Raw genomic sequence first — 10417 nt, 5'->3', positions numbered from 1 at the left:
GCGCGCGGCTCCCTCTGCGCCGGGCGCCGGGGCCGCTCCCCGCTCGCGATGGTGGCGGGAAAAGGCGAGGCCGCGCTAACGCTCCCGGCCTCTTTCCTCCAGGCGCGCGGACACGCACCCTCCGCGCCCTCCCCACCCTGCCTCACCGAGAAGGGCGGGCGCCCCATCCCCGCAGTCGGCTCCGCAGGCCCCGGCCCAGCGCGGTGGCCTCTGGCCCCCCCGCGCAGCGGGAGTGGGGAGGACGGAGCCCCCCGCCCGGGATCCGCGAACAGCCGGCTGCGGGTTCTCTTTGCCGTCCCCGAGCCCCCGGCAAGCCAGAGGCCTTTTCAGGGGGGCTCTCCCGTGGCCCCGAGGAGCCCTGTCTCTCCACGCCCTGCCGTCCCTGCTGGCATCACATTCCCCCGCCCCACTCTCACGGAAGGGCGGTTTGGGAGCCAGTGGCCTTATTTCACGTATTCAACCATTTATTTAAGGAACGTCTGCATCTGCATCTTCTCTTCAGGTCTCAGCGACGAAAGAAGTGAGAACACTTGGAAACTGGGGCTTCCCAGCACGTTCAGAAAACTGTTGGGAAATTCCTGTCAGGACCGCGCACCCATCCCTCCTCTGGCTTATATTGTCCTGCTCACCCCTCCCAGGCTCCCAGGCTTCCGAGTCCTCTGTGTCTGCACATGCTGTTCCACATGAAAGAAGTCCTTCTCTGTCCACTTACCTTTCAGCCCTCTGTTCGGAGTCATCTCTAGGCAGCCTTCCCTGAGTCAACCACCGTACCTCACTAGAGGCCCCTTCTGAGCACCCCCACAATAGCCCTCCTTTCCTCTGTTGCAGCACCAGTTACTCTGGGTTATCCGGGTCCAGTTTTTACTTTTCTGTCTGCCCAATTTCTTGAAGGTAGGAAAGTATCTTGTCCTCTTAGTATCTCCAGCACCTGACCAAGTGTCTGATACTTAGAAAAAATTAGGTAAGGTAAATCTCCCAACTCTACTGTTCATGCTCCTGTCTTACCATTGAACATAGGATTCCACACTTTGGGGACAAAATGCTGTTTATAGACTCTACAAGTCTGTCTCCCCATCTCTCGCCATCAATCTTCTCTCCCCTAGCTCAGTTCTCAGAGATGAGGAGCAGAGAGATCAAGTGTGTTTCCTGCAGTCGGCGGCTCAGGTGACCCGGTCTTGGGAAAGACTGCTGAGGAAGCCTGCCCGGACCTCTTCTAGGGTAGATACCTAGAAGACAGGCCTGTCCAGCCGTGAGGAGCACGGCAGTTGTCCAGGGGTGGTGGAAAGGGGCTGGCAGTGGTAGTGGGGTGCGTAGAAGCCCGGGGACTGGTGGAGCCTCCTGCTGGAAGCCCTGTGGTTGGCCCGTTCTTCCCAACACGCTCCTTCTGATTCTGGCTCAGCCCACAGGGTCAAGTTAGCAGTTGGCCTTGACTGGTGGAAGGAGGCCCAAGGGAGGAAACTGTTGACTGTGACTCCCTAAACTCTCCTGCTGATCCTGAGTATCAGTACTTATCTCTCCCTCACTCCTGGCTCACCTTAATTTGGGGAACGTTCAGAGGCAACCTGAACCAGTCTATTCTCAGGACCTAAACTTGGGCAAACCCTGGCCAGAGCAGTACTGTGTTAAAGGTGGGGGTCAGGGCAGCGGTCTTGGCCCAGTGGTTAGGGCGTCCGTCTACCACACGGGAGGTCCGCGGTTCAAACCCCGGGCCTCCTTGACCCGTGAGAAGCTGGCCCATGCACAGTGCTGATGCGCGCAAGGAGTGCCCTGCCATGCAGGGGTGTCCCCCGCGTAGGGGAGCCCCACGCGCAAGGAGTGCACCCTGTAAGGAGAGCCGCCCAGCGCAAAAGAAAGTCCAGCCTGCCCAGGAATGATGCCCACACACGGAGAGCTGACACAACAACAAGATGACGCAACAAAGAGAAACACAGATTCCCCTGCCGCTGGTAAGGATAGAAGCAGTCACAGAAGGATACACAGCAAATGGACACAGAGAGCAGACAACTGGGGTGAGGGGAAGGGGAGAGAAATAAAGAAATAAATCTTAAAAAAAAAAAGATGGGGGTCAGGAAAGGGCTTAGAAGGTGTTAGACATGAGGAGTGTCTCACACAGGCAGTAGTCTGTGGCCCACGGATGCATCTCAGAAAACGCAGGCGTGGTTAGGTCAGCCAGGTGATCACCTTAGGGGGAATGATCCTAATTAATCCTGTAATCCCTGGAATCAGGACGCAACCTCCCTCTTAATCCCATCCCAGCAGATCAGTCTTCCTGAGGATTGATGCTCTGATGCAGCCATTTATCCCCCTTTACCTTATTTTTTTAAAATCACATATTGATTCCATTTATATGAAATGTCCAAAACAGGCAAATATATAGAGACAGAAAATAGATTAGTGACTGACTAGGACTTCATTGCTAAAAGGAATAGGGATTCTTTTTCGGGTGATGAAAATGTTCTGGAATTAGATAGTGGTGGTGGTTGCACAACTCTGAAGATACTAGGAACCACTGAATTGTACTCTTTAAATGGATAATTGTATGCTACGTGAATTGTAGCTTTTAAAAAAAAGAAAAGAAAAAAAATTAGAGCTGAAGCCTAGAGCTCTCCAGTGTCCATTTGGGCCCCAGCTGAGTGGGAAAAGCAGCAGCTTGGGGTGGCCAAAACGGGCGTGTAGTGGTATGTACCATATTTTCTGACCATCCACCAACTGAACCCCTTTTCCATGTTTGGGAAACTCCTCAGCACAAATCTAAATGGACAAGAGTCACCTCCCACCGACCAGATGCTTGCTTTCCCAGCCTTCGCCCCTTGCAGCCATGTGACCAGGGATTAGCTAATCAGATGCTTCTGCCTCAGCTTCTCAATCTAGGGCAGGGGTCGTAACCTTTTTTGTTCCATGGACCCCTTGCCAGTCAGGTGAAAACCACGGACCCCTTACTAAGTCCACACTATACTGTGTATTACTTAATAAATATATCACACCTGCACCAAAACGTCCCCACAAGAATGTTTTTTTGAATTTTCTATTCAAACTCCTGGACCCCCTGAAATCTTTCCACAGACCCCCAAGGTTAGAACCTCTGATCTAGAGCAAAGCAGAAGGGCAAGTGGAAAATGCATGCTGGTGTCACTGGTGACTCTTACTGCTAAACGCCTAGATCCTCTCATTGAAAAGAAAAAGTGTAAACCTTCAACATGCAGAAAATTACAGTACAGAGAGTAATATCCCTATTCATACCACTGAAACCCGACAACTGTTAACATCTTGCTACATTTGATTCAGAGGCAGCCCTTTTTTTCATGTTTTCACAGTTTTACTTTATATGTGTGTATCTACAAACAATACATAGTATTGCTTTGTGTTTTTTTTAAAAAAATCTATCTAAAAGATGTTATACTGTACACATTCTTCCACAAGCCTCCTTTCTTTCACTCAATATTTGTTTGAGATTTAGACTTTTTTTTTTTTTTTGAGGTCCTAGGGGCCAGGGATTGAACTCAGTACCTTGTATGTGGGAAGCTAGCGCTCAACCACTGAGCCACATCAGCTTCCCTGAATTGGTTTTTCAGTTTGTTTTGCATGTTGTTTGTGTTTTATTTTGTTTTCCGGGAGACACTGGGAACCAAGCCTGGGACCTCCCATTTGGGAGGCAGGAGCTCAACCACTTGAGCCACATGTACTCCCCCATCCATGTTTTTATACATGTTGCTGCAATTCATGAATTTTAACTGCTGAATACTATCTCGTTGTTTGAATATACCATAATATATTTATTCATTCTTCTGCTAATGGACATTTAGACTGTTGCCAGTTTTCCATATTATAAATAATGCTGCAGTGGACAGTTCTGTGGATTCCTCCTTGGCATATATGTGAGCATTTTTCTAGGGTAGATACCCAGAAGTAGAATTGCTGGGCCCACTGTGTGCATCTTTAACTTTGCTTTTTATTGCCAAATTGCTCAATTTACATTCCACCAATAGTAGCTTTATTTGTTTTATCCCTGACCTCCATTGATTTAGAAGTTACACATTCTATTTCTATTGTTTTAGTGATTAACTATATATATATATTTTTAACATTCATATTTTACTTAAGTCTAAAATGAATCAATCAATATTACCATCATCTGCCTGAATAACTTTAAGGCTTTGGAACATATTAACTCTGCTCTTCTTTCCCTATTTAGCATCTTACCTTGTTTCTAAACTCCATTAGTTGTTGATATTGTTGTGGTTGTTATCATAATATTGTCATATCCAAGGGCATGGTTGTTTAGGTTTACTAACATATTTATACATTTCTCTATTCACCATTCCTTCTTGCAACGCATGCCTTCCTTCTTTGTTTAGTTTCCTTCTTATGAAGTATGTCGTTAGGTAGCATTTCAATGAAAGTTTTTGGTAATCATCCTCTGTCTTTGTCTTTTTATCTCACATCCTGACAATGATAATTTAGTGGGCATAGAATTCTAGGTTGACAGTTATTTTCTCTTGGCTTTTTGAAGATATTCAATTTTTTCTATAATTTTTTGTTGCTAATAAGAAATTAGCTGCCAATATAATTATCTTTGTAGGCAAAGATTTTCTTTTTGGTAGCTTTTAAGATTTTCTCTTCTTCAGGATTCTGCATTTTCATCCCAATGTGTTTATGAGATTGGGACTTAGTTTATTTCCTTGACCTGAGGACTTGTGTCTTTCTTTCATTTTGGAAAATTCTCAACCATTATCTATTGGACAATTACATTTCTCTTATTCTTTTGGTCTCTTTCAGGAACTCTTATTAGATATATATTAGACTGTCTCTTTCTTTCCCTCTTGTCTTTTAACTATTCTTTCATATTTTCTGTGTCATCATGCCCCTCCCCACACTTTGAATGATTTCATCAGCTCTATATTCCAGAACACTAATTCTCTCTTTAATCTAATCTGTTAAATGCATCATTAAGTTTTTTTAAAATTTATTTCTCTCCACTCCCTGCCTCCCCAGTTGTCTGCTCTCTGTGTCCATTCGCTGTGGTTTCTGTGTCTGCTTGTATTCTTGTCAGTGGCACCAGGAATCTGTGTCTCTTTTTTCTTGCGTCATCTTGCTGCGTCAGCTCTCCTTGTGTGCAGTGCCACTCCTGGGCAGCCTGCACTTTTTTCGCACAGGGAGTCTCTCCTTACAGGGCGCACTCCTTGCACATGGGGCTCTTCTACACAGGGGGGACACCCCTGTATAGCACGGCACTCCTTGCGCACATCAGCACTGCATGTGGGCCAGCTCACCACATGGGTCAGGAGGCCCTGGGTTTGAACCCTAGACCTCCCATGTGGTAGGCGGATGCTCTATCCATTGAACCAAATCCGCTTCCCAATATGCAGTACTTTATGTCTGGTTTATGTCACTTAGGATAATTCTCTATCTTTAAAAAATTGATAAGAAATATTCAAATATTACTATTCACTACAGTTCATAGTTTGCTTTAGATGCATTTTAGCTCAAATGCCACCCTTTAACATCTTATAGTATTAACATACATTTGTTTTGGTTTATGGATGAACATTCTCATTTGTACTAGTTAACCACACTCATCATCTGCAACAGGGTTCACTATGCTATACAATCCCATATTTCATACTTCAGCTTTTCTTCCAGTGATATGCACAACACTGAAATTTCGCTTTCCACTGCAGTCATAGCCCCACATTGGCACTGCTAATCACATTCACTCTGATGTGCTCTCATCATCTCTATCACATTCCAAACATTTACAATCAACTTTCTTACAAATTCTGCACAAACTAAAACTTTGCTTCCCATTCTCTATCCTAATTCTGCCTTCTGGTGACCAATCTTCTAGTTAACTCCATGAATTTCCTCATTATATTTAGCTTATATTAGTGAGATCATACAATATTTGTCCTTTCATGCCCTTTTGTATCTGGCTTTTTTCACTCAACTTGTCCTCATAGTTCATCCATGTTGTAATATACATTACCATTTCATTTCTTCTTCCAGCTGACTAATATTCCATCGTATGTATACACCAGAATTTGTTTATCCAGTCATCTGTTGATGGACACTTGGGTTGTTTCCATCTTTTGGAAATTGTGAATGATGCCTCTATAACATTGGTGTGCAAATGTCTGTTCACGTCCCTATTTCCAGTTCTTCTGAGTATATACTTAGGAGTGGGATTGTGGGATCATATGGCAACTCTATATTTAATTTCCTGAGGAACCCCTAAACAGTCTTCCACAGCAGCTGCTTCATTCTACATTCCCATCAACAGTGAATTTTATTCTAAACCTCCCAAACTAGTAGTTTTTAAAAAAATAGTGGCCATGCTAATAGGTATGAAATGATATCTTATTTTAGTTTTGATTTGCATTTCCTTAATAGCTACTGATGTTGAACATCTTTTCATGTGTTTTTTGTCATTTTTTAAATCTTTATCTTTTAAACTTGAGATTGTTGATATTTTAATTTTTAAATCCTATTTTATCTTATGTTTCTGTGTTTCAGGGGTCAGGGTGCATTACGTACTTTATAATTTGCTTTTTGTTTTTTGTTTAGATTATTTATTTATTTTTCTCCCCCCTCAGTTGTCTGCTCTCTGTGTCCATTCGCTGTGTATCCTTCTGTGACCGCTTCTATCCTTACCAGCAGCATGGGAATCTGTGTCTTTTTTTGTTGTGTCATGTTGTGTCAGCTCTCCATGTGTGCGACGCCATTCTTGGGCAGACTGCACTTTCTTTCACATTGGACGGCTCTACTTACGGGGCTCCTTGCGCATGGGGCTCCCCTATGCGGGGACACCCCTGCGTGGCATGGCACTCCTTCTGCGCATTAGCACTGCACATGGGCCAGCTCCACATGGGTCAAGGAGGCCTGGGGTTTGAACCGTGGACCTCCCATGTGGTAGGCAGACACCTTATCCATTGGGTCAAGTCTGCTTCCCCGTACTTTATAATTTGAAAAGGGTTCTCACATACAGTATTCATTTCATCTTCCCAGCAATCCTGAGAAATAAGTATTATTGTCCCCATTTTGCCAAAGGGTAAGCAGGGACTTGGAATTATAACTGTAATTATAGCTTTTGGTCTTGGAATTCAGTGCATATCATAGCTTGGGTTTTACATACATAAAAGCTTGTTTTTTCCTGACTTCCACTTCAGGCCCACATCTCTGTCCTGATGGCTTGCTCTTTATCTGAGGGCCTCTGAGAGGTTATCTTCTTCCTAACAAATTGTAGCCCTTTGGTTCTAGCCTTCCCGGGTTCAGCCAGATTCCATAAGAATCCCCTCTTGCTCAGTTTGGCTTTAGTGAAAGTAATGGGGTAAATACACATTAGGCTTATGGGGAGACTATAAGATTATCACCAGGGTCCTTTACTCACACACTACTAGACTCTCTGCTTCTTTCCCTGAAAGAGCAGGCAGGAGTGGGAGAGCGGAGGGCAGGGAAAAAAAATTAAAAACAAAAACAGGGCTCGTCCGGGATTTGAACCCGGGACCTCTCGCACCCTAAGCGAGAATCATACCCCTAGACCAACGAGCCCGTGGTAGTTACCCTCCAAAGCCTGACCAGATGTGCCTTCCCTGCCACATCGGCAGCAGCTTGTGGTTCCTATAAACGGCCTCACTCCTCCTCCTTCCAGGCTGGCTCCCCGCCCAGGCCAGCCACACTCCAGCAAGCCTCGCCCCACCAGCTCTGTCCTCCCTGGGAGCAGGCCCACTGTGGAGCCACACACACACACACACACACACACACTCCCAGGTGCAGCGGGGAGGCCCATTCCTCCCCACAAGCAGCCAGTCCTCTTGGGGGCTACCAAGCCGAGTTCCTGGAGGGGCGGCTGGGGAAGAAGGGAGAATGAGCCAGGCTCCAGCAAACACCTGTTTCCCAGGAACCCGGGGGCTGAGAGAGGCTGTCTGCCATCTGCCACGCCCCATGAAGAGCCACCCTTCTTAACTCACCATCAGTCCGCCAGAAAAGACCCTCCAACCCCATCAGACTCCTAGGCCCGACCCGGAAGATTGTCCCAGCCCACCCTTGGCTGGGCGATATCTGCTGAATAACCCCTGCTCTGTCTATCCCGTGGGGTGCTTGTGAGGAATAAGAGAGAAACGTGGGCAAAAGCACTGCAAACTGTAAAGCACCGTACAAGGGGAACTGGAAAACACACCACAGGAAAGCTGCCCTTTAGCTTACTGTGGGCCAGACAGTGTGCTCTGGGCTTTGCAGGTCATAGTTAACCTTCACAACAACCTTGTGCGACAGATGTCACCCCCGTCATAAGATAAAGACTCTTACCTAAATTCAGCTTACAAGAGGTGTATTTATCTGAATCCAAGGTTTTAAACACCGCACACACTGCTCCCCAATTAGGGCTCAGAGAGACCCTGTAAGTACCCCCTTCTCCCAGCCTGCCCACCCGTCCAGTCAGGGAAGCCGCCAGGGAAGCACCAGCTAAACCTGCTAAGAGTGTCTGGGTGGGAGTCCTTCAGGTTGGGAATTTCCCAAATGAGAGTAAAGGGGGAAGGGAAGCAGATGTGGCTCAACTGATAGAGCTTCCACCTACCATATGGGAAGACCTGGGTTCAATCCCTGGGGCCTCCTGGTGAAAAAGAAGAAGAGAAAGCATGCCTGCGCAGCAAGCCAGTGCCTGCGTGAGTGCCCGCATGATGATCCAGTGCCCCGTGCCAAGTGAGTCATGCAGCAAGGTGATGATGCATCAGAAGAGAGACAAGGGGAGAGTCAAGGTGAAGCACAGCAGAAACCAGGAACTGCAGTGGTGCAACTGACAGGGAAACTCTCTCCACATCAGCAGTCTGCAGGATTGAATCCCAGTGAATCCTAGAGGAGAGAAAATGAGAAGACAACACAGACAGCAAAAAGAGCAAGGCGGGAGGAGGGGAAGGGGGGTGGGGAATAAATAAATAAATCTTTAAAAAAAAGAGAGAGAGGGGGAGACCCCTCCTCAGAAGTGGAACCTTGGCCAGGCCAGGCCTTTTTAAGCCTCCCCTGTACCTGTACCACATCCATCATGCTATTTCCAGAGAGGGTGCCCTTGATGAGGCTGGGAGCCCTGCCGGGCCAGAGACAAGTCTTATTGGTCTTTGGGTCCACCCCTGGGCCCAGCACTTGGCAATTCTGCTAATAATGCAAATGATGCCCAAGAATTTCTTTGTTTCAGGCCTTAGGTAAGCACTTCATGAACAAAGTCTCATTTAATCCTCACAGTAGGACTGTCATTGCAGGGTGTGTGGAAGTTAGTAAGTGTGTGTGGAATGAATGAATGAGCGAAAGTCTCAAGTATGCCACACACAAAAAAATCACTGATGGCTACAGACATTCAAGTAAAACCACAGGCCAGGAGATGCCACGGACTGGGAGAAACCCTCCCACCTTCCATCCTTTTAGTAGCCTCATACGGAACCAGCCCCTCTCTTGGACACATGGGGAGAATGAATTGACCAGCATTCCTTTGTACCCAGGGGATGAAGTTTTATTCTTTCCATCCCGGCGTGTCTAAAACAGACAACTGACTCTGCTTGCTAATCATGGCCAGAAAGAAAGGCAGCAGCAGCTCATCTGTTCTGAAACCAAAAAGACTTTTTTTGGAAGTAATGTTCCCAGCTTTAAACTGGCTTATAAATAAAAGCACACTCAATACATCATTCCATTACCTCAGCACACATTCCTAAATTGTTCCTCTCCATGGGTATGCCAGGGAGGGAGGCTGCTCAGAGTTAGGGATCCTGGGGGGACTCGAGTGGAAATGTTTCAGGGCTGAGGACGATGTTGGGTCCCAGCCAGAGCTTCTCTCTGGGGGTGCTGCTGGAATGTGGGGCAGGATAGTTCTGTGCGTGGGTCTGTCTGGGGTGTCCTGTCCACTAAACACCAGTAACCCCTTCTGCCCTGTGTGACAGTCATAAACCCACCCACCCCACTTCTAAGTTCCTCCTGGGGGAAAGGGTCAGAGGCAGGAGTGGCCAGCCCATAGGGGTGTCCTACTAGCCCCGGTGGGAACCCACTGGCAGTTACTTTCAATTCTGTTTTTCCAGGTTAAAATCACCATGGTCTTGCTCTGTGGGAAGGATCTTAAGCCCTCCGTCACTTGTTTGTCTCTGTGTTTAAAAGGTCACAAATCAAATTTTCTAGGGAGAATTGTGGCTCTACCTTTGGGAGCTGTCTTGGTTTTCCTCCCAGGCCTGAGGATGGCTTTTATGGTCAGGAAAATCCTTGGAGGATTCCTCGTTTTCACAAGAGCGTGTCGACTCTTTCCTTATCTCATAGTTTGTCTTGAGAGCCTTATGGATCGATATTTAGCAGACCACATTGTCGCAACACATGCCTCAAGGGTATTGTCACTTGTATTTATCAAAAACACAGCAAATGGCAAACGGATGTGGCTCAGGCCATTCGG

At 46.7% G+C, this 10417-nt stretch overlaps 1 non-coding gene across 1 annotated transcript; it reads right to left on the bottom strand.

Annotated features, from left to right (window-relative positions):
• Positions 1–7473: 7473 nt before the first annotated feature.
• TRNAP-AGG (transfer RNA proline (anticodon AGG)) lies at positions 7474–7545 on the bottom strand. The gene has a single exon. It is a non-coding gene; the product is annotated as a tRNA-Pro (tRNA).
• Positions 7546–10417: the final 2872 nt, after the last annotated feature.

Source organism: Dasypus novemcinctus, chromosome 5 (assembly GCF_030445035.2).
Source record: "Dasypus novemcinctus isolate mDasNov1 chromosome 5, mDasNov1.1.hap2, whole genome shotgun sequence".
NCBI lineage: Eukaryota > Metazoa > Chordata > Mammalia > Cingulata > Dasypodidae > Dasypus > Dasypus novemcinctus.
The sequence above is the reverse complement of the archived record's forward strand: the minus strand, read 5'-3'. Positions and strand labels throughout refer to the sequence as shown.